This window comes from Mesocricetus auratus, unplaced genomic scaffold (assembly GCF_017639785.1).
Source record: "Mesocricetus auratus isolate SY011 unplaced genomic scaffold, BCM_Maur_2.0 Super-Scaffold_100007, whole genome shotgun sequence".
Taxonomy (NCBI): domain Eukaryota; kingdom Metazoa; phylum Chordata; class Mammalia; order Rodentia; family Cricetidae; genus Mesocricetus; species Mesocricetus auratus.
The window spans coordinates 66,754,889-66,778,086 of record NW_024429191.1 but is presented as its reverse complement, the minus strand read 5'-3'; the positions used below and the strand labels follow the sequence as shown (position 1 = coordinate 66,778,086).

The window sequence follows — 23,198 nt, the reverse complement described above, 5'->3', positions numbered from 1 at the left end:
TTTCGGGAAATACTGAGAAAACTAGTCCTAGAATCTGCTGCGATCCCCTGGTGGACTGGTGCTTTGGGGTATTTTTCCGGACTGTTGAAGGTGACTGCCCTGTTGGCTACGTCAAAGTGGTGGCAGGTGTCACTGGCTTCATGGGGAAGCTTGGGGAGAATTGGAGCATGGGTTCTGAGCAGCTGCATGGGACAGGGCATCGTAACCTTGAAACAGGAGGTGACCTCTCTGAACCCATGTGACCCTTAGGAATAGAGCTGGCAGGAGATTATACTGAACAGATATGTGTGTATCTGCCAGGGAAAGGGGCCCTCCTGTTGCTGAGAAATTTATTTTGGGTTTGTTCCTGGGAGATAGTCTATGGGGCATAACACCTTCTCAAGCTTCTTCAGGCTTTGCAGGGAAAGGTAGTGGGATGCCCAGACTAGCTGTTAGTCAGCTCTGAGCCAGCAAGGAAGGGAAGTGATGACGCAGCCGGGACCTGGGGTAGGTGCTGTTCTGTGAGCCTCTTCATTTGTTGTGCACAAAGCCCCTGGAAGCAGAATCTGACATCCCATTTTAATGGATGAAAGAAACCAGCATCACAGAGGGGGATACCTTAGTTCCTGTTAGCCCGAGCAGGTGTCAGACTTCATGCTTTCTCATCTTGATACTGTATCTGCCATGCCCCTGGATAACATAGGCCTGTGATCTAGAGGGTTCAGAGGAGAAAAGAGACAGAGTAGGCCCCACTCTCCCCTTGACAAGAACAGAAGGCAGAATAAAGGGCCCCAGAAATAAAGAATTGTTAACCAGGCTGATTAATCAATAGACTAATTAAAAATCAAACACCTTAGAACACCCCAGCTGGGTTAATTGTAAACCAACATTGAAGCGTTAAAACTTGCCCAGCCCAAGACTTTGAATTATTAACTGAATGAGTTAATTTCAAGCTGCCAGCTTAGGTAGCTGTGAGAGCCGAGGGTAGCAGAAGGGAATTAGTGTGCCCTTTCCTGTGAGGCCTGCCTGGTGCCATGGCCGCATTTCTTAGCACTGCTGCTTGCATTTTCATTTAGAATACCTTAAACATCAGGCAGAGCAGCACCAATTCTGATAAATTGTGGGGAAGGAGCAGGGAGAGCCGGTAAAGAGTTGGGTTACTTATTTCTTTCCTGTTGGAAGGTTAGTGTCCCAGCATTCCAGTGGGAGAAAGGGCTCTGAGAGCGCTCAGCTTGCAGTGTTTGCCGCAGACAACCCCCCCCCCACACACACCTGTGCTCCTCTTCCGTGTGTTCTTATGTCTTCGGAGGCCAAGGTGCAGGGGCGGGTTTTCGGGAGTCACCCCTGCACACCTGCTCCGACTTGGGACCCCCTATAACACTGGGTGATGACTGAGTGACCATACCATGTTTCTGTGTTTTTTTAAAGATTTATTTATTTATTACATATACAATGTTCTGCCTACACGCTAGAAGAGGGCACCAGATTTTATTGTAGATGGTTGTGAGCCACCATGTGGTTGCTGGGAATTAAACTCAGGACCTCTGGAAGATCAGTCAGTGCTCTTAGCCTCTGAACCATCTCTCCAGCCCCTCTGTGGGGTTTTAAGCAGACTTTGCTTTACCTGTTTGGGTAACAGTGTTAAGAGTCAGCACCTGTCACGTAGTTTTGTGAGTTTTGGTTCTAAACTGACAGGGTTTGTGGAGCAGCAGAAGACCCCAGACCCTTTACTTGGAGTGAGTTTGTGCCATAGCTCCAAGGAGCAACTTTGTAGTAAGGCTTAGATGCACAAAGTCCCTCGGTGCATGTGTGAGTGACCTCCGTGACAGAGTCACAAGACAGCCGGGCTGCTGATGAAAATAGTTTTCCACAGAGGCTTTGGTACAGTGCTTGCTGTTTTCTAGAGTTCTTACAAAGTGGTCCTGTTTGCTCCTCAGTGGAGCCCTGTGATCTAGCTGTTCTCTTATACACGATGCACATGGGTAGGCTCAATAACTTCCCTGAGTGTTGCTGTTTTCTTCTTAATTTGCTAAATGGGCTTTAAAGCAGGAGATAAATGTAAATTTCAGCTCCATAAAATAGTCACTTTGAAATGCTCATGACTCAAATTAATTAATTAAAAAACAGCTTAACACACTGCTCCTGCCGACAAACATGCCAAATGCGTAATGTCTGCTCTGTTCACACAGTGGATGGGGTCACATTATAAGTTTCGTCTGTGAGAGAGCACGCTTCACCCCAGCTTGGACATTTACAGAGCAGAGAGCCTCCCATGGTTGGTTTATTTAGAATATTGATTACTGCTTGTGCCCTTTCCCAATTATAGAAATTTGGGAAAAACTTTGAGAAACTATCAGTATTAGGTAAAATGTCCTTAATCCCAAAGTTTACCACTTAGCCATGATCACCATTAATGCTTTGGTGCATTCTCTTCCATCTCTTTTTTTCAAAGCAAGTAGCTATATGTATATATGTATATGCATGCATACTTTCTCAGACATCATTTACTGGTTTGCTTTCAAAACTATTACGAATCTTTCTGCTTAACATTCATTCATTATTTTTTTAAAGACAATAGTTCTTACTGTCTACATGGCATGGTGACATAAAATTATGGTTGATATGTTCAAAGCCTATTACTGAATGGTTAACTTGTTAACAACTTACTATAAATAACACTGGCATATTTGTATACAGACTTATCTGTCGCCTCTTATAGTATGTATCTAAAAGTGACATGGTAGGGCTTAAAACTATGGATATTTTATTTGTTTTTGAGACAGGTCTCACTCTGTTACCCTGGCTGGTGTGGAACTCCAGTAGGTCAGTTTGACCTTGAACTTGCAGTAATCCTCCTGCTTTAGCCACCTCACTGGCTACTGTGACTATTTCAGAGAAGCTTAAAAATATTTTCTGTATGTGTACTTATGTATACATACAGTATGAGTGTGCAATAAAGCTATATGACCAATAATAGGTGATGTATTTTTAAATATCTCAATAGCCATAATATGTATGCTTAAATATAATATCTTTTAAAATATATTTTCAGTTCAATTTGTCCCCCTAGGGAAAATGGCACTATTTTATACTCTCAACAGAAATTTGGGATATTTCTTGGTTAGGGTTTCTAATTGCTGTGATAAAATACTATGGGCAAGCGCAACTTGGGGAGGAAAGGTTTATTTCAGCTTATGTTTCCAGGTCACAGTCATCACTGAGTGACGTCACAGTAGGAACTCAAACAGGACAGGAACCTGACAGAGAAGGTCACGGAGTGGTGGGTGCTGCTTACTGGCTTTTTTCATGGCTTGCTTTGCCTACTATCTTACGGAACCCAGGACCACCAGCCCTGGGTAGCACCACCCACCGTGAACTGTGTCCACCCAATCAGTCGTCAGACAAGAAACCGCCTTACAGACTTGCTCATAGGCCAATCCTTCTTGATCAATATTATTCCCAGATGAACCTAGCTTGTGTCAGGTTGACAACAAACAACCAAACAAACAAAACAAAGCACAAAGCAAAGACAACAAAAAACTAGCCAACACATAAATTAATTTAAAAAATTTAGTAAGCATTTCTACAAAGAATTATGGTAGAACATTTGCCTGACATGCGTTAGGCTGCAGGTTTGATTCCCAGTACTGGAGGGAAAGAAAAAACAGTAAACATTGCTATTTGTGCTTAGGGCAAGGCTGAGTTTTTAGTCTGGTGCCTCTTGGTCCACTTGGCTCTGGCCTTCCTACTGTCTCCGTCAGTGTGTTTGGTAGAACTTCTCTCCAGGGCTTGTTGACCTACCTTATCTCCTGAACACTGACCTACCTGCCTGAGTATCTTACATGGTTAACATTTATCCAAGTTTGTGGCTGGAAATAGTTCTCTGAATCAGAACTTGCGGTGTAACTGTCCCAAGAAAGCATACACACAGCTTTGGGGAGAGGCTGGAGAGGGGAGCCCCACCCCATTCCATCACTCCCCCTCCTGTATTCACTACCAGTTTCCATCTGTAGATTCCACCCTTCTGAAGTTCCTTCCTATAGTAGGTGCAGATAAACAGAAAAGCATATCACACCTGCCTTCTATTTATTTCATTATACGAAGAAGCAACAGATACTTTCTGTTGTTAAAAATATAGGCAAGACAGAAACCAGTATTGCCACCTGTTTCTAGAGGCACATTCGTCAGTCTTCACCCCTGCCTGGCTCCCCTTAGCACTGTGGTTCCTTTCTTGCACAAGCCACAGTCAGTTCCAGGTGAGGGCATGTCCCAGATCATGTTTTGAAATTGATCACTCCAGGAAGAATCGGGACAGTTTTGCTGAATATATGCATTGTACTGATTAACTGACTGTAAAGAAAAAAATCAAAATCCAGAATGTTGAGTGGTGAGTGTTAGGCATGGGTAGGGAACATGGGCCTCATCTTGTTTCGCTCTTTCCTTTTATAGGTGAGAAAGCCAAGCCCCAGTGAACATTAGTGTGCCTGCCCCCGGTCAAGCAGCTAGTGAGAACCAAAACTGAAATGCCAGACTCTGGTTTGTGTCTTTTTGAGTGATGATAATGATCTGTTTTTAAACAACAACCGAGGCCGTGTTTTGGTCTGCTTTCAGTTGCAGAGAGCCGAGTCCTGTGGTGTCTAGTGTAAGCCAGAAAGGAGAATGGTAAGATAGGTGCAGAAATCATTAGAACATGTAGAGAAACTCCCAGATGACGTGCTCAGGAACCAGCTCAGAGCCCTGTGGCAAGTCTGGGTCTTCAGGTAGCTGGCACCACCTCTCCAGGCATCTGGAGGTCCTTCTGTGTCAGGAAAGGGACACCACAGCTGCTGAGTTCAGAAATGGAGGCCACCAGGCTGTCTCAATCAGGAAGCCTCTGTTGCTGCCTCAAACTTTCCAGAAAAGTGGATTCTGTGGAGACACAGGATATTGCCACTGAAATAACCCAACACCTCCCTGACCCTGCTGCCAGAGGAAACAAAGCCCAGAATATACCACTTCCCCTTTTGAACTAAGCTCCAGGGCAATCCTAAATAGTGATCCCCACTTTTCAGGTCTTGCATAACAGAAAGGGCTGGGAGGAGGCCGTTGGAATTTTACTATCTCAGCCCAGCACCTGAGGTAGGGACCTAAAAATTTTGTCCAAGGACTAACCAGGCCCTAGCAGGCTTAACTTCCAAGATAAGACAATATGGTGTGTGTTCAGGCTGTAGACACTACATTGCTTTTCAAAGTCCAGAGTTTCAAAGGATGCTTATCCCAGACCTCCCAGGGGATGCCATTTAACATTCATTCAGTGAACAGTTAGCATCTGGGATGTGCTTTAGGCCAGGCGGCAGCTGGGACACAAGTCCCTGCATGCTGTCGGGATGGTCGTGTTGGTTTCCAGACCTTCACCCCCTGGAGTGGGACCTCTGGATGCTCCTGAACATTCTCATATAGGTAGGACTAAGTGTTTGCCTCCATGTGACTAGTATCTAGTGTCTTATAGCTGTATTCGGGTTTGACTGGGTTAATGTATCCTTGCTGGACCACTAGCGTTATTTGAAAATCTCTAGCATGATTAAATTAAAAACAGGGTTATGGGAGAAGAAAGAGAAAAGTAGATAGGTCAATTTTCGAGATGGTGGTTGGAAGTATAGTGGTCATCACACTCATGTCCTTGGCTGCAAGTGATCATTAACCTTCCTGACTTGTTCTGGTCATGTGGATCAGCAGGAGGCTGTATGAAGCATTTTCTTTGATCAGAGATGTGTCTAACCCATGGCTCAGATGCTGTGTGTAGCCCAGAACAACCGTGAGTGGTGTCCAACACCCAAACATAAACTTACTTAAAACATGGGATATTTATTCATTTATGTATTCATGTCTGTATGTATGTATGTATTATGTATATATTTATTTATTTTTGTGGTGGGCGGAGGAATCAGTTGCAAGGTTCTTAAGCATGAATTTTGTAGGTGACAATGTCATGTTGCATAGTCTACATAGCTATATAGGAAGGAATGGAGAGAAAGCCTTAGAAAGTGAAGTAGCCTTGGGATGCAGTGTTGCCTCCTGAGCAGTTTGCCCTTCTAGACCTGTGGGTGCAGCTCTCCTGACAAACCACCTCTGAGTATGTTGAAATAATGATGGGCTATAGGATTGGGTAGGTTCTAGATGACTCGAACCTCTCAGTGATTATGGGCTCAAGGGGTGGGAAGCAGGGCCTTTAGCTGGGCAGAGCTTCTTGGGTTAGCCGAAGATAAGGAGAGCATGAAGAGGAAACATCATATAGATAGGGATTCAGTACTGACTTAGGCAAAGAGTTGAAGACATACCCAGTGTCCTAGTGTTGTTCTTGGTTGTTGTTGTTTTGCTTTTGTCAATTTCATACAAGCCACGGTCACTTGGGAAGAGACCACAGGTGAGAAGATGCCTCCATCAGATTGTCTGTAGACAAGTCTGTAGGACCTTGTCTTGACTAGTGATTGATGTGGGAGGGTACAATCCACTGTGGGTGGTATCACCCCTGGCCACAGGAGGTCCTGGATGCTATCCGGAAGGTAACCGAGGAAACCAATAAGCAGTGTTCCTCCATGGCTTCTGCTCCCTCCATTCCTTCCTTCACATTACTGCCCCAACTGCCTCCATGAGAAATTATGAACTGTAAGTTGAAACAAACCTGCTCCTCTCCACGCTGCTTTTGGTCGTGGTGTTTTATCACAGCAGTAGAAGATGCCCAGCAAGAATGAGGGCATCGAGGCCACTCCAAATGGATGTTGAGGGATCCTAAGATGCAATGGCATCTAGGAATAGTGAGTGATGTGGGTGAAATGGGAGACTGCTCTCAGATTCCCTCTTCCTCTTATGTTTGTGGACATGGAGGACACCCATCCATCTGCACAACAGAAACCCGTAGTCCTTTTTGCCTATTGTATCTCTGACTACCCTGGATCAGTTGCCAGGGCTGGCCTGTCCTGTCTATAAGCTTGAGCTCACCTGCTTGCTTTATTGCATGATACATGGGTTTTCCCCTTCCTCCCCAGAGAAGATTTCTCTCTTTAGGGGATCAGCTGTTGATGCCAGCGTGGGATTAGAGTTACTTCTGTTTCCCCCTCGGGCCCTGTTAGGGGATGAGTGACATGGAAAAATCACATGTTGGGACAAGTGCTGGGTGAACCACTTGGCTGATTCATGAGACTGATCAGTGACCATGTCTTTGCAGTTTTGTAAAACATTCACATGTAATCTGATTGGATCTATGGGGTGAAAGAACAGTACACCCCAGGGATGCTGTCCATTTCATAGATGAGGGAACTAAGGCTCCCAGAAATCATGTGCCCCGCTCAGGACAGAACAACTGGAACAACTCGTAGCCAAGCCAAGCTGGGAGTCCAGTTTGGTTCTGATCCAGTTCATTGCTCCCAGCTCCAGGCCAAGCCTGTCTGCTTTTCAACAGGAATTTACTATTGATTCATTCAGCACAGTAAATAGGAGACGGTGTGTTAGATTCTAACACCATATGATACACCACAACATAATACACTAACGTGCCCATGGTACAATACCATACACATAAGATACCACACAAAACCACCAAATAGCACACACCACCCCACAGTACCACAAAATATAATCACACCATACCACATCATACATGATGCCATACCATCATAAAACACATACTACAGAAAACATATAAGACAAAATACCACATAGTACTGCACCACACACCACATAATACCACAGAATACTTATTATTCTAGCTATTGTCACTTAGAAGCTTTCTGCCCTCAGGGAGTCCCTGAAAAGGATAGGCACGGATGGGCATTCAGGATAGGCAGGTGGGACCCTAACCTCTCGTGACCTACTTCTGAGGCGGGAGAAACTTCTGCAAGGCAGAGGCACAGCTGGGCTGCTTTTGCCATTGGGAATGTTAGTTCTTAGATGTTTGATTCAGTGGCATGCCTTCTCCCTAATCCTTCAAGGAGCTTTCTGTGTTCAAGCACATGGCTGGCACAACGCTAGCATTCTGGAAGCACTGTTTTACTATTTTGTAAAATGGGTCACCCCAACTGCTTTCCACATTCAAGACTTTCTGCCTTGTGCCTCGGCAGGGTGGTGGCTGACTGTATTTGAAAGCTACCCCACTCTGCCCTAACTCTTCACGCATGGGACCCAGGGGGAAAGAGGGCTATGTTTACTCAAAAGTGCCTTTCTTAAGGTCCCTGAGTTGGGGTAGCACAGGGAAGGAACAAATCAAGCTTGAACTAGAGTATCAGTCTGGTAATCTTTAATTCTGACTTGGGCGAGGGCACCCAGCTCCCCACGAGCATCCTTCGAGATGCTTCTGTCCCATTACGTCGTCCTTTTGCCTTGCGTCACAGTGACGGGCTCCTCAGCTGTAACCTCATATCAGTTGAGGACCCAGGAAAATCTCTGGGACTCTGGCCAGGTCAGTGGGCTTCAGTGCTTTGGGTCTGGAATGTTTGTGGAGACCTTTCCGTGCTTGGAGCGGTGTGCCTGGTTCTTTACTTTGACTGTGACTGCAGGTACTTCACATTTCCATGGGTTCAGGAAATGGCACCACTTGCGGTGCCGCACTTTTCCTACTCGTTACCAATGAGATGAGTAGGGACAGAGGAGCATAAGCCTTCATAAAACTTACCATCCTGTCACCGCTCATCCTGCCTCAGAGACTGAGCCATTGAGTTTTGCTTAGTTCCCCGAGTTTAAGGATGCTGACATGTCCCAGGCTTTGAGTGTGGGTCACTGGGGGAGAAGGTTCCAGAGTAAACCAGTCTCCCATGAGGGTTGGTGCGTTCTTCTCGTGTCCATAAGTAAGTGACTGATTATTTTGTGTGCTGGGCATCACCATGGTGGACTACATACTCGTCCTTGTGGTTTGACATCCTTCCGTGTTGTCGGCCATTGACATGTGCCCTGCTGTGGTTCTTGCCTTTTTTTCACGTGCTGTGTAGACCCGTCAGAAGTGGTTTCTGTGTCTACTCATCCAGTGTGCCCTGAACTGAGTGACTTTACTCTGGCTTCACTCTGCTGCTCCTGGCTTCCGGTTCCCACATTTTATGAGCCATGTCAAGAACTTACTGCCTTTGAATCAGCCTTCTCCAAGTCCTTACAATTCCTCAAAGTTCTGTTTTCTCCTCTGTACACCCTGGGCCTGTCTGGAGGGGTATACAGTCTCCCTTGAAACTTAACAGAAGGGTGTCTTTATTCAATTTGACTGCTGCTATTATGTGGTGAAACGTTCAATAAAAGTTGTGATTTATGAGACGTGTGACTACAGTTGGCTTCAACTTCCCTCACCCCCTTCCTTCCTTCCTTCCTTCCTTCCTTCCTTCCTTCCTTCCTTCCTTCCTTCCTTCCTTCCTTCCTTCCTCCTCCCTCTCCTCCTCCTCCTTCAGCCCCTCCCTCTTCCCCCCCTCCTTGTTTTTGCTTTGTCATCTATCAGTGAGAGCAAACCTAGGCCTGATAATTTCTTGGCATATCCTGTGTTCAGTTAAGAATGTCAGCTGTCAGCCTGTCAGGAAGTTATTTCTTGAATTGGTTTTTTTACCTCTTGCCACAGTCCATAACCAAGCAGAGGCCCAGCTCTTCCCTGTAAGCAGGTGATAAGGGCCGTGGGATGCTGTGGGGAAAGGGGTGTGGCCCCTCTCTCTGTGATACCCCTCAGTGACCATGTGCATCTCACAGTTAACTCAGGATTGCTGGGTGGGAAGAGGCAGGCAGGGACCTTTTAGGGTTTCCAGAGTTTTCTTTGTTCATGAGTTCAGCGCTTCTCATATATATTTGACCTTGAAGTTTCAGAAATCCCTCCTCTGCTCTCCTTTCTCTTTTCTCAAACTATGTGCCTGTTGGATAAAAGGTGCTTGGAGTAGAGGGCCATATACTGAGGCTTGGCTGCTAAAGATAGACTAATTGATGGAAACAGGTTGTCATGCAAGTGTGGTGGGAGCAGGCTGGTGAGGATGAGCCCCGGTAAATGCCAGATTGACTCTTTACTCGGCTTCCCATCGTACTGGTCTTACTAGCTGTCGGCTGAAATGCATCCAAGGTTCTGTGGAACCACCCACAATGGCATTAACGAAGTTGTGCCCTGCATCGTAAGCGCCTGATTACGGCCCTGGTACAGCAGTGGCTGGAATGAGTCCATGCTGGGCTCCGAGAGTGAGCATAAAGAAGCTTTTAGCCCGCAATGGGTGGCCAGGAAGGACCAGGAAGGCAGGGCCATGGAGCATGAGCAAAGCGTGTGGCCCTTGCTTCAAAGCGCTTTCATTTGGCTGGCAGCCTTGCTCCCCAAAGGCACTGAAGCATAGAAGACTGTCGTCATCCTGCTTTCCTAAGTGAGGGGGATTGGGAACAAGCCGAGAAGCCCAGAAATGCTCATCAGGCTCCCTGACTCTATTCAGCATGGGTTTTCAGACTTCTCTTGGTGGACCACTTGGGGGTAGGGTACTTGTCAAGTCCCCACAACCCCAAGTGAATACAGGATTTGCCTTCTAGTTATTAGTGTCTTAGAAGACAGAAGCATTTGTGAGGGCCTTGGGGCCTTTGGATTTGCTTGTGTCCTGTCCCCAGTAAGGAGTTGCCTAGTCATATCTCTGCAACCTGCCATTGCTATGAGTATGTGTCTTTCTACTTGATCTGTTCATATCCGCATTCATCAAACCCTTATCTATCAACTGAGAGAAATTCTCTCTCTGGTGGCCTCTCTGCTTCCCTCTAGGCTCATGTGTGCCCAGGAATGTAAAGCAATCATTTGCTTAGCATTTTGACTGCACGGAGCCTTTTTCCATGTGGGCGGAGGTTCTTTTGGCTTCTCGTCTTCTGTGACCAATGCCGGGCCAGATGTCTGTCTTCCTGATATAAGATGTTGGCTCTGCCTGTAGGACAGTGGGCCCAATCATTACTCCCTTCTTTCTGTAAAGATTCATTCCAGGTAGCTGCCCCAGCGTCTCGATGACTAAGGGATAGTGAGAACCTAGCCAGACCTCCTACCCTGAAATTCTTGAAAAGGAGAAAGTCGGAGCAGAGGAGGTTGGTTCCTCAGCTTTGTCTCCAGGTTTTCCTTGGAGCAGGTCATCTTCTCTGGGTTCTCAGAGCCCACCCCTGTGCTTTTACACATTCCTTTGTTCTGGATCCATTGGTAAAACAGTCTCTTGGGGGGTGAGTAGGCTTGGAAACAGCAGACAGGGGCAGAGGAGGACAGTGAAGTGTTCTGAAGGATAGGATTTGTGATCCAGGGGAGGAGAGCCCCATTTGCAGCGAATGTGAGGGATGAACGGGGAATGAGTCTCCCTGAGCCACCGATGCCTCTTGGAGAACAGCTGCACATAATGATCATAGTTTTAGAGGTATCCTAGGTTTCAAGAATGTGGATTTTGCTTAGGAAGACAAGGAGGGCCTCTGTGAAGGGCAAGAGAAGGCTCTTAAAATAGGCTGTGATCTGCCTGAGTTCAGGCAGCTGCTTGGGACTTAATGACCAATGAGCCTTTGCCCGCAGGATGGAGTCCAGTCTCCTTGGTTACAGCCCACAAGACTCCTGTGATATCACCCCTGCTTGTGTCTTATCTCCCAACAGATGTTCTTTTCCACTTGATTTCCACTGTCGCTTTGTCAGACGTCGAGTGACTGAAACAAGTGATGATATTTCATGCTTGTGTGACTATGCCTGTCTGAAAAACTTCTGTTCAGCCTTCAAAACCCTAGTCCAACATCTCATCTCTGAGGGTTTCTGTTCACCTGGTCCAGCACATCATCCTTCCATTTCTTCTGCATATTCACACCATTGTGGGCATGTTCCTCAGGCTTCTGGGGCAAGCTTCCAGAGCAGAGGCTCAAGCCTTTTAGTGTGGGATCCTTGGGCTAGTAGCGGTTAATGTGATACTCATCATTAGTTAGTATTGAGGAATTAATAGCAGATGACATAGGTGATGGGAATTTACCGATATATCTGTGAATACTATCGGTTTCTTATCAGATGTCACCAGTGAGTTTTTACATACAAAAATACCAAAATACCTCATCAGATGGTCAGCTAGTAACAAGGGAAGGGTTTGCCTGACTCAGTGCAGAGGGACCTGTCCATCACAGCACTTTCTGCTTGCATCTCTGTGGCTATTACACAGAACTCTGGCCAGCTGTTTTCCTTAGGAACAAAGGCTTTTATCTCCTGAGAGCTTGTGCCCAGCTTCACAATAAGGAGTGCATGGATTACCCAAGAACAAGAGAGGAGGTGAATATGGTGTGTCCAGGGACTTGGAATCGTCCTCAGATTGCTTTTCTTTCTATACTCTGAGTCCAGGGGTGAGCAAAGAAGATAAATGCCTCTAATGCCATTCTGGGGGTAAATTGACCACTGTCTTGCCCTCGGAGGCATGGCTTCTGGGTGGTGAATTTGACTGAGTCCTTATCCCACACCTTGTACATAAGCACACTCTGAGCCAGTGTGTGTGTGTGTGTGTGTGTGTGTGTGTGTGTGTGTGTGTGTGTGTGACGAATGAGGTTTAACTGGTTGGACAGTTCTTTCTTCCCCGATAACAGGGACTTGATTTTGCAAAGCAGTTGCCAAGTGTAAGGTGGTTGAAGATACCCATCAAAAGAGCACAGTCACGGCCCCTGGAAGGCAGTGGCTTTAACTGTTTTCACCTCCATGTGCAAGCCCTTCTTCCTGTCAGAATTGCTCCTCAGAGAGTTAGGCACTGTGCACTGGACCACTCAACGGCTTTCATAGCCTTCTACAGTGAGTGCACAGAGTTTGCCACACATTGGATGGTAGGTATGGCTCCCCCATTGCCTCTTAACCTTAGCAAACAGTCAGCCAGACCAGTTAGTGGGAGACAGGCATAGCTCCTCTATCTGGTTTGCCTGGTGCAAGTGTTCTTCCGGTGGAGTCGACCTCATGACTGTAAAACATCAGTGATGTTGCACATTTAGTCAAGTTCCTGGCTGGCCCAGTGCGGTTTGATTGACAATATTTTTGCTTGGAGGGTTGTTTCTCTTCTCTATTTACCCTACTGGAAAATCAAGTTTTCTTTTATGTGACAGTTTATAGAAGTATGTCCCTGGCATGAGCAGAACGCAGATGCATTTAGGATATTGGTGTAGCAGAGAAATATTACCTCTGAGGCACGGATAGCTTTATCTCTCCCACAGAATGACCTTCCTAATGGGGAACAATTTGTTTCTCTCCAGAAGGTCAGGAGCTGTGTAGGGGAAAGCAGATAAAGCCACTGCCTGTCATAGACCTTGGCTGTGGTCTTCATGGAGGGGTGTCTTCAACCCTCCCAAATGGTTGCCAAGGCCTTGGCCAGAGGTGGGCCCATTTAGGGTGGGATGGGGAAAGGTGAAGGAAGTTTGTGTAACTAACTAGTTACTTAGTTTTCAGAGCATACTTCCTGTCTTTACAAGTGCCTTATTCTTGGAGGCAGGCAGGGAAAGTTTGACCCTCATTCCCAGGCCAGCAGGCGGAGGGAAGGAAGGAGAGGAGTGGAAGAATGAGAAAGAATTTAAATCTGCCATTCCAGCCCCAGCCCTGTGCTAAGCATGTTTCATACACCAATTATGTTACTCCCCACCACCTGTTTCTTTTTAAGAGTGCACACGCACGCACACACATTTTCTGGTTGTACAGTCCAGACTGGTCTAGAACTTTCCACTTCCCTGTGAGCACAGGACTCTCGCTTGCTGGCACTCCTGGTGCCTTCCACACTTGATACCTTCACACTTGCTATTAATTTTTGTAGGGAAGAAAATGGAGCCTCGCTACTTGATGAGGTCACTTCATAAATCCACAGCGGAAATTCTTTGTCTTCCTGGTCTGACAGCTTAACCTGCTCAGGGGTTGGTGCTTGCTCCTGCCCTCCCTCAGTCTCTAAATCTGCCCCTCTTCTCAGAGCTTCTGCAGCCCTCTTGGCTTTAGAAAATCATCTTGCATCTTTTTTGAGGGGTGAAACAGTTAAAAATATTGCAACTTTTAGTGTCTAACTGCAAACACTGCTTTGGGTTTCCCTTTCTCCCTCCTACTTGTAGAAGATGGGGGAACCACACCAGCACTTCCTATGGGGACAAGAGGGGTTGATTCATGCCTGTTCCATGTCACTTTAAATTTACGACTTAACAGAAGGTTGGATATTTCAAAGACCAAAGCAATGTGCTTATCTCTCTTTATGTAACCCTTGCCTCACCTTCCCCCCTGTTATACATCCTCCTTAGGACGTTTCTAGAACAGTGTAGTGGCGGAGGCAGGAAGGGGAATGGGGATGCTGACCCCTGACTGGGTGTTAGTAAGTAGAACTAGTGCCCAGGTATCTTATTCCTGGTTCACACCCTTTCTCTTCCCCAAACCTTCTTGCTAGTATTTAAATGGCTCAGCCTCTATCTCTCCACAGGATTGAAGAGCCCCTCTTTTGTTTAAGCCCTGCAGAGGTTCTGCTTCTCTGGCCTGGCCTGCCTGTCTCTCCTGCCTGTTTCCTCCTGACACTTGACCATATTAGCATCCACCAGCAACTCTTGCTAGCCACTGAAGATGCTCAGGCTTCTGCCTTGGAGGCCCTTTTCCCTAACTCTTCTAAGCATCCCTGGCTGACCTTCAACACCCAACCCCAGCCTCTCACTTGGCTTTGAGCATCTTTGAAGTGCAATCAGCTCCCATCAGCTTTGCATCCAGCAAGCCTAGCACGGAGCCTGGGCCTTAGAACGTGTTTGACAGAGAGCGACTATGACTTGCTGCCAGAGATGGTCATTGTGTTTATTTGTTTCTTTGTTTGCCTTCTGTGTGTTCTCCCTCTGCTAGGATCGGTCCACCTCTCTGGAGAGTGTTCTGTGGTCTGAGTGCTTTACCATACTTGTCTTGTGTGGTTCTTGCAGCAGTTCCCATAGGCATCGTCCCCAACAACAACATGAGCTACACCTACAACGTGCCCACTTCAAACTGCACATCTAGGGAAGAGACTGAGCTGGGACAGTGACTCAGCTCTTCCTAGCTCATACTTCCTGATGGCTTCTGCATATCCGTTCATCTTTTTTTTCCTTTATGTTCTGTAACAGTACTGGTGGAAAAGGGCCTGGCCCTGCATCCCACCTCTTTTCTTCCCTGAAGATGCCCTGAAGTAGCCTCTTGTAGACCCTGGCTGCACAGTCTAACCTTTTGGGATGTTTGGAGAACTGCTGGTTCTGGGGTCTGCTTCTGGACCCCTGAATTGGGAGTCACTAAGGGTGGGGCTGGGTGTGGTCTGTTGGCACCAAGATGGCAGTCAGGGCTGAGCATCTGCACCACGGGAGCACCAGTGCCAGCACGCACAGCCCTCTCGGTGCTGTGGATTAGGTAAAGCGCTCTCATCAGGAGCTGATTGCCACGTACATCTAAAATATGGTAATGACGGTAATCAGGGCTAAGGGTTAAGGCTGCCATTTGTTCTTTTCATGAAATCAACTGGAGGGCTTGGGGGATGGGGTGCAGGGGCTTTAGAACCTGCCAAGCAGCAAAGTTTTTATTCTGTCTCTGAAGGAACAGGCCAGGTATTTGTTCTTAAATCACTGGAGGAATGGTTCTAGAATTCATCTCTCAGACTATCTTCCCTGGGTCCAGCAGCTCATGGCTGTGTGTGCATACATATATCCTGACACCTGTATATGGCCCAGCTTCCCTGAGCTGTGTGGGCATGTATCCTGATACTTGTACATGGCCCAGCTTCCAAGGAGGAGGGCTACAGACATTGTTGAGATTGGGAGGAGAAACAGGAAGGACTAGAGCAGAAGGGGAGATGGGGTCGAGATCTCAGGGAGCCTATTTATATACACAGGCTCAGTCAGGGAGTGGGTTTTCCTTAACATTATTCTCTCTCTCTCTCTCTCTCTCTCTCTCTCTCTCTCTCTCTCTCTCTCTCTCTCTCTCTGTCTCTCTGTCTGTCTGTCTCTCTCTCTCTCTCACACACACACACCTCCTCAGTTATAATTTCACAGTAACAAGTAGTCTCAGTTTGTGTTATTCAGGCTAAGATCTTATGCCCATTTGATAGAAACTTCATCCACCGATGTGTATACTATGCAGGGATGTGCTTATAAAAAGAAAAGTCAAGCATGGGTAGACTGACACTTGATAGTTTAAACTTATTCTCAAGATTGGGGTGCTTTTTTTCTGTTTTCATATGTGTGAAGAATCACTCTGAGACTGTGCTGCCACCCTGGGCACATTTGGAAGGACTTCTCTTTGGCTGGGTGTGGAGGACTCCATGAGCTCAGGCACTAACAAGGGTTTATGGTAGTCCACCATCATGTCTGACTCCCCTCGTCCCATCCTCCCCAGTAGTTTATGAACCATTGCCTTGACGGCCTGGTCTGGGCTCAGGAGGTGCCTCTCTTGCATGCAGGCAGCTCACCACAGCAAAGGGTGCCTGTTTAATTTAGCCTAATGCCAGGGCTCTAAAAGACACTGAATTTTAGTTGCAGCGATGTATTGAGAATTGTTGAAACACTGGAGAAAGTTTTGGGTACCTTCACCACAGTGAGTTCAACTCATGGAACAGTATTTGGGTGTGTGTGGGGGGATTTCAAAGGATGGAGTCATGGAGCAGCTGTCTGAGGGTACAGAGTGGCTTGGATGCCTGTGGCAGGGATGAGGGCCAGCCAGCTATCTCGCTCAGCGTCAGTTGCTATGTGGATCACGCTCCTTAATTTCCTGTGCTTTTCCAAAGCAACACTCATCTCCATGCCTTTTCTCTTGCCACCCTCCCCCCAGCTGCCCCAGCCCAGTGTGATTCAGTGCACTGTCTAGGATATTACTCCCTGATATGATCTGTGGACAGGTCACCCCTGTGGCTGCAGCTTTCCCCAAGGGTAAGAGGAAGTAGTATTTTTTAAATGAGTCCGGGAGGGAGCCATGCAGAGGGTTTCTGGGAATGAGGGTGGGGTGTGCAAGTGCCCCCAGGAAAGCATCCTGCTCATTGCATTATGAGATCATGTCCTCCTGTCACTGGTTACTGTTGTTTTAATCAGAGGTAATGTTGTAACCTTACTACGTTGTATAATTGTGTGTAAATGATATTCCAACCCCATATAGATGAAGGCTATTTTTTCCCCTTCCAATTTTAAAGCTATTTAGAGGGAATGCCAAATTGTAGCTTGAACCCTAGTGCTCTCTGGCAGATAGCTCTAGACAGGGAGGGAAAGAGCACAGAAACATTGGCGGTTGTTTTCCCAATTAGTTTCCCCTGAAGTTAAATTAATTTCTGAAATACGCAACATAAAATATTGTTACTTAGCACTTTTCCCTCCGGGTGTGCAACTGTAGGTGGGTGGCTTGAGGTGCGTGGGATTAAATGAGGACAGGGCAGAAGGGAGTACACAGAGAGCACCTTCTGGGGTGCTTGGCTTGATCCTAACCTCTGTATTCAGGGTCTCAGGTTAGGGATCCCTCAGGCTTCATTTTGGAGTTTTACTGAGATAGAATTAAAACAAACAAACAAAAACATACCATACAAATTGGATGCTGAGGCATACAACTCAGAGGTATTAAGTGTATTCACAGATAAAAGCACCTACCCACCCACCCACCTTCACAGTCGATTTCAGAGTGTAATTCTTAACTCGTTTAGGCCACCACTGGCTTTTCTTTCCTCCCCCCATCCCCAAACTGCCATCTGTCCCTGTCGAGGTCCGTGTTACAGACCCTAATGTATGGAGTCATGTGCATGGTCTGTGACAGTGACTGGCCTCTTTGTTTTTCTTCCTTTGCACGAGTGTTTCAAGACTGTTGTGTGCTGCACCTGCCAGTGCCCATTCTTCCTGCCGAATGCCGTTCTGTCATCTGCACAGATTGTTCGCCCATCCACTGGCGAACATTTTGTTCTTTGCTTTTGAGTCTCCACCTATATGTGTGTCAAGTTTTTATTTGGAAGGATACTTTAGATTCTTTGGCGTATATACCTAAGTTTAGAGTTCCCTGAGACAGCAGAACCAGCAGAACCTGGTTTGACATTTTTTCATCTTTGTTTTAAAATTAGAAGGACTGAAAAACAGACTTGTTTCTTATGGTACCCTCAGGTCCCCTTTTGTGTCTTCCCACTGAGGGAGGGGTGTAAGTCAACATGATGGCGAATGAACAGGTAGACACTTCTTTAACAGAAGAGGAGGGGCTTTGACTCTCCATTGGCTGAGACTGTTAGTGGGCTGCGTGAGGCCTTGATAAGGTGACTTGTGCAAAAGGTAGAGACCAGACTGGGCCCACTAAGAGCTCCGAGCTTTAAAGGGGGCCCCCTGAAAAGCCGTGCTCTTGAGCACAGACTCTTTCTCCTGTCTCTGATGTTTGGCTGCAGTCCACTCAGTTGCAAACTCTGGCCCTTCTTTTTTGTGTGCTCAGAGCCCAGGTTTCCTCTTCCTACAGTTCTCCTGGGTTCTGCTCTCCCTGCACCAGCCTCACATTAGGGCATGAGGTTCCTTCGAAGCAGGAGCAGTTTGAGGCTAGAAGGTGGGATGTCTTTGCAGCTGTAGTTAGCAGCTGTCTAAGGCCACATGTAAACAGCAATTTTCAGAACTGGCATGTGTGCTGGGGCTTTTGTAGCACCAAGGGGTGTGTGGAGAGTTTTGGTATTTAGTTAAATTATGGGTCTAGATGCAAAACTTCACAGCAGGGCCTTGAGAGCCTGACCATGCCCTGCTCTCCCATGTGTGTGTGTGCGTGCGTGTGCGTGCACGCATGCACACACACACACACACACACACACACACACACTCCCCCAACCTCCCTCTATACCACTTCCCAGAGGAACACCCTAAGCCATAAAGGGAGAGACACCTTCAGAAGCCTTGGAGTCCTTGTAATCCTGGGACCTCAGGGCTCCTGGATAGGTCCCTTGCATCCTCGGTAGTGTAATGTACTCCAGTCTGAAGTTTTCCTGCAACCCTCCACTGAACCCCCCAACCGAGAGAAGTCAAGGTTAATCACTTGGAAGTTTTTGGACTGAGATCTCAGTGACTTTTCCATCTCAGTGAAGTGTGAGAGCCAAGAGTGGCCCTTGCTCATTTTCGTGTGTGGTGGCCAGTATTCAAGATCCCCATGTGTGGAGTCTGCTACTGTCAAGTCTGCAGAAAGATGATGCCAGTGGTTCATTCACCAGGTGGAAAGGATTTTTCATACCTCAGATGATCACAGAGCTGGAGACCAGCTCATACTTTTTTCCTAGTCACTGTTTCCAAGGTCAGGAGAAGGTTAAACTTTGGAGGGCTACTGGATAGTGTTGAGGAAATAGAAGCCAGGACTCAGGATGGACTAGAATTACCCTGGACGTACATCAGTGTGCTTTATTACACATGAGCACATGTGCACACTTAACCTCTACACACAAACCTTGCATGGTGTTTACATGACTGTTTACATGCTCCTGTTAAGTTCCATGGGGAGCCTGAGCACAGCATCCCAGTCTCCCTGCCTCCTGCCCTCCTTAGTAGCCATGGAGATGGAAGAGAAAGAGGGGACAATGTGTGATTGCAGGTCACCCCGTTGCCCATCCACCCACCCCCGGTGGGAGAGGTTCATGATGCTCCGCCCACCGCCCCCTGGCTGTGCTCCCCTCTCCCAAAGCTGCTAACCAAGCTAACATTTCCCCTCTAGCTTTTTCATGTCTGGCAGGTTGTGATGAAACCAGTTTCTTTTTAGTGTTTGCTGAGGACTGAAAGCCATCACTCTATCTGAGCCAGATCCTAGAAAGGATGTTTTAGTAACTCCGATGTTTTGGGGCATTGTCCAGGGCCTGGATTTTCTCATCCTTCCAGAAAGGGAAGGGTTTTTAAAGGCTTTTGGGGGGAGGTGGTGTGGATTTATAGCTGGCTGCCTGTTTCTGTGTTTAGGGCTCTGTCTTGGCATGCTCACAGCTGCCAGGCAACAGTGGAGGGGGTATGAAGAGATCGTTTCATTTAGCCAGTTGCCAAGCTTCAGGAGTTTAGATGAAGACAGGGTGGTCGTTTTTTCTCCTCTGGGTTCCCAGGAATGTTTGGAATCTAGGTAGGGCCTCAGCATTGTGTGACCCATCTCTAAGCAATGAGGAGGTGACAGGGTTTCCTCCATGGAAGGCTCCACCAGAGGTGCTTTGAGGCCTCCACTAGGATATATCTGAGGTTGTGCTAACATTTCTTCACAAATATTTAATTGCTTGGTTGGAGTTTAAAGTGGGGGGAGCAAAATTAAAGTATAGGATTATCAGATATTACACAGAAATGAAAAAAATGTGTTTTTGAAATTACTGACATTTAGGATGGCGTTATAGGAGTTGATTTATTTTTAAAGCTATTTGTATAAATGTTTTTCCACTGTACATTTAAGTGTAAAGGATGAATTTAATAATTGACTCTGGGCTCAGTTGTAGCGGCCGCTTAGCTGTCACCTTCAGTGTGCCCTGCTAGACTCTTTGGCATATGGTATTTAACTTAGGCCTCGTGGGAGCTTGTGTGCTAAGCTAATTGTTATATCTCCATTTTATAAGGGATTGAATCCCACATTCTCTTACAGTATATGCTCCTGTGCCCCGCACTTGAGGGGTGTGTTGAATGAATACACTGGGGAAGTTAAGCTTGTAGAATTAGACCATTAGTAAGTCTAGGAAGAGATTGAAATCCAAAGAAGGCTCAGATCAGTTAGCCTTGCTCATTGCTATGAATGAGTGCAAGTTGAGGGAGCGGGGATTTGCTTTTGGCTTGAGGTATCAGTTCAGTTTAGTGGCGGGAAACAGCTTATAGCATGGAGACCTGGAAACAGTGTGGAGAGTGTGAATGAGTACGAAAATAAATGAATGTGCCTGGGTTTGTTGTGTTTTTCACTTTTATTTCACTGGGCCTCTGGCCTTTAAAGGCATAGTGCTTCCCGTACCCAGGGCAGGTAGTTCCCCCTTCATTGCTGTTTAGTACCTGTCAGTCAGTGCTAGAAATGCCCTCATAGACACACTCAGAGGTGTGCTCTACTGAAGTCTTCACCTCTCTCAGTCCACTCTAGTTCCCAGTCAAGATTAACCATGACATGGCCTTGATAGAGTTTGACCATCAAGGAGCTCTTCTTGGTCTATCAGGAGGATCTTAGAAACAGGTAAGAGGGGGAGTTCATGTCAGGAGCAAGAAGAGCTTGCAGCCAGCTCATCAAGAGAGCCCGCGAGGTGGGCACTGTGGTTTGGATCCTGGCAGGGTCTTTTACTAGAATGCCCTCACTCGTGTTGTCATCTCACCCTTAGCCTTAGTCATTGGGGAAGAGAAAACCAGCAGACGACAGCTCGACACTCATAGTGCTTGCATGCAACAGGAGGAAGCAGCTGGCAGGAGTCACAGTGAACTCTTGAAAGGCCTTCATTCGCTCTAGTTTGGGATCAGCCATCGGCCACGTGGCTTATGTGCCCACCGAGAGCTGCCTGCTAAAGCCTAAGCGTCCTGAAATCTGGATGCCTCTTTCTGACTCAGTCAACCCAGTCTTGGACTCCTGAGGGTTGGGGAGATGGGTGGCGGGGGGACTTTGTGGACCTGGTACAGCACCTTGTGAAGTAGAGGAGAGAATCCAAATCCAAGAGAGTGAATCCCATCTAGAGTTACAAGTGCCATGAGACACCGGTGCTGGATTTCTAGTGTCTTTTATATTCCAACATGTCAGCTGCGTTCCCTGGATGTGCAGCATGACATCTGGGTGATTTGTTGTGGGTATGTTGGCTCATTCATCCACTCACCAAATATTTTAATAGTCCTAGTGTGATAACTATCCCTGAAGGTGTGGTACCTGTCCTGTGTCCTTCATCTAGCATTAATAACATAGATAACATTGATTTTATTAAGTCAGAATGATGAGTCTTGGTGCCCAATGTTATTTTCCTACTTACTAGATTTTTTTCAATTATTTTACTTGCTTTCTTTTTGTTTTGTTTTCTTTTGAGACAGGATTCTGGCAGTTTCAAACTCTGCCCTTCTTCAGCTTCCTTTCCTTTAGGGCTAGCCAGATTCTAGAATGTGGGCCACATTTGTTCATTTTTGCATTTATTGGCTTTCAGTGTTGCCTTCTGTTTGCCTAGTCCCGTTGTTGGTGTCATAGAGGTCCTGCAGACTCAGAGCCTGGATTTGAAGGAGAAAGCCATTAGTGTGAATCGGGGACGTGTGTGTGTGTGTGTGTGTGTGTGTGTGTGTGAGAGAGAGAGAGAGAGAGAGAGAGAGAGAGAGAGAGAGAGAGAGAGAGAGAGAGAGAGAGAGAGCTAGCTGTGGTGCTGTGGATGGTTCCAGTATCAGGTGACTTCAGAGGAGGTGAGACTAGTGTCAGGCTGGCTGGGATAGCACATGCATATTTTGGAGTTAGAAGAAGGTCATGGAAACTTGGAAGATGGTTGTGGCCTGCCATGGGATGATCTGGGAGTGGAGAGGCATTCCAGGGAGAAAGACCTGTGAGGATAGAGGTGTGGAAACGTAGGGATTAGTGGGGATGGCATAGGGTCGAGCAAGGTGAGCTGCAGGGAGTCGGGAGGGCTTTGAAGGTGTGTCAGGTCGGGGCTTGCAGGGTGGTCCCTGAGTGGGAGGTCAGCACCTGTCTTATCTACAGGCACAGGGCAGCCTGAGAAGAGCTGAGCATAGAAAGTACACACGTCCTTTGACTTGTGTCTACAGTTTTTTTCTTTTAAGTACGGGGGATTTAGCCAAGGCCTTGAGCATTTGAAGCAAGAGCTATCCCTAGTCCTTATGTATTCAATTAAAAACCAGTTTATTAGTTCCTTGAGAACTCTGTTCAACAGGCTTTGATCATATCCCCTCCCACAACCCTTGCCAACCCCACCCGCTTTCCCTACCCATCCAATTAAAAAACAACCATCAAGAGCAGTTTGTGCTGCTCACATCTTCTTGGCTGTGTGGTCATAATTGACAAGGTTTTGGCTACTATCTGAGCATCGTCTTTTTTTGCATCTGTCTGTGCTTTGTTTGTGTCTCCTCTATTTTAAAATAACCTGCTGTGGGATTTTTCTCAATATACTAATGAAGTCATGTTTTGTGGCCACAGAGGTCCTGGGGGCTCCTTTTCCTGTCAAGAAGTCCAGTCTACTCTGGTAGACTGAAAGCCTAAGATAATGCAGGATAGCTGGCTCCAGCATCCTTAACTATATAATGGTCTGGTCCATGAGGCTAAGACAGGTTCCAGATTGCCTTCCTGCAAGAACATGGAGCAAGGCTTGTTGAAGTGTCTTACCAAACACTGCTTCTGATAACCCAGT

The 23,198-nt window shown here is 46.8% G+C and overlaps 1 protein-coding gene across 13 annotated transcripts in view; it reads left to right on the top strand.

Moving 5' to 3' along the window:
* The window catches only part of Msi2 (musashi RNA binding protein 2), a 354,017-nt gene that overhangs the window by 96,895 nt on the left and 233,924 nt on the right, over window positions 1-23,198 (top strand). The gene's annotated exons all lie outside the window — the stretch shown is intronic.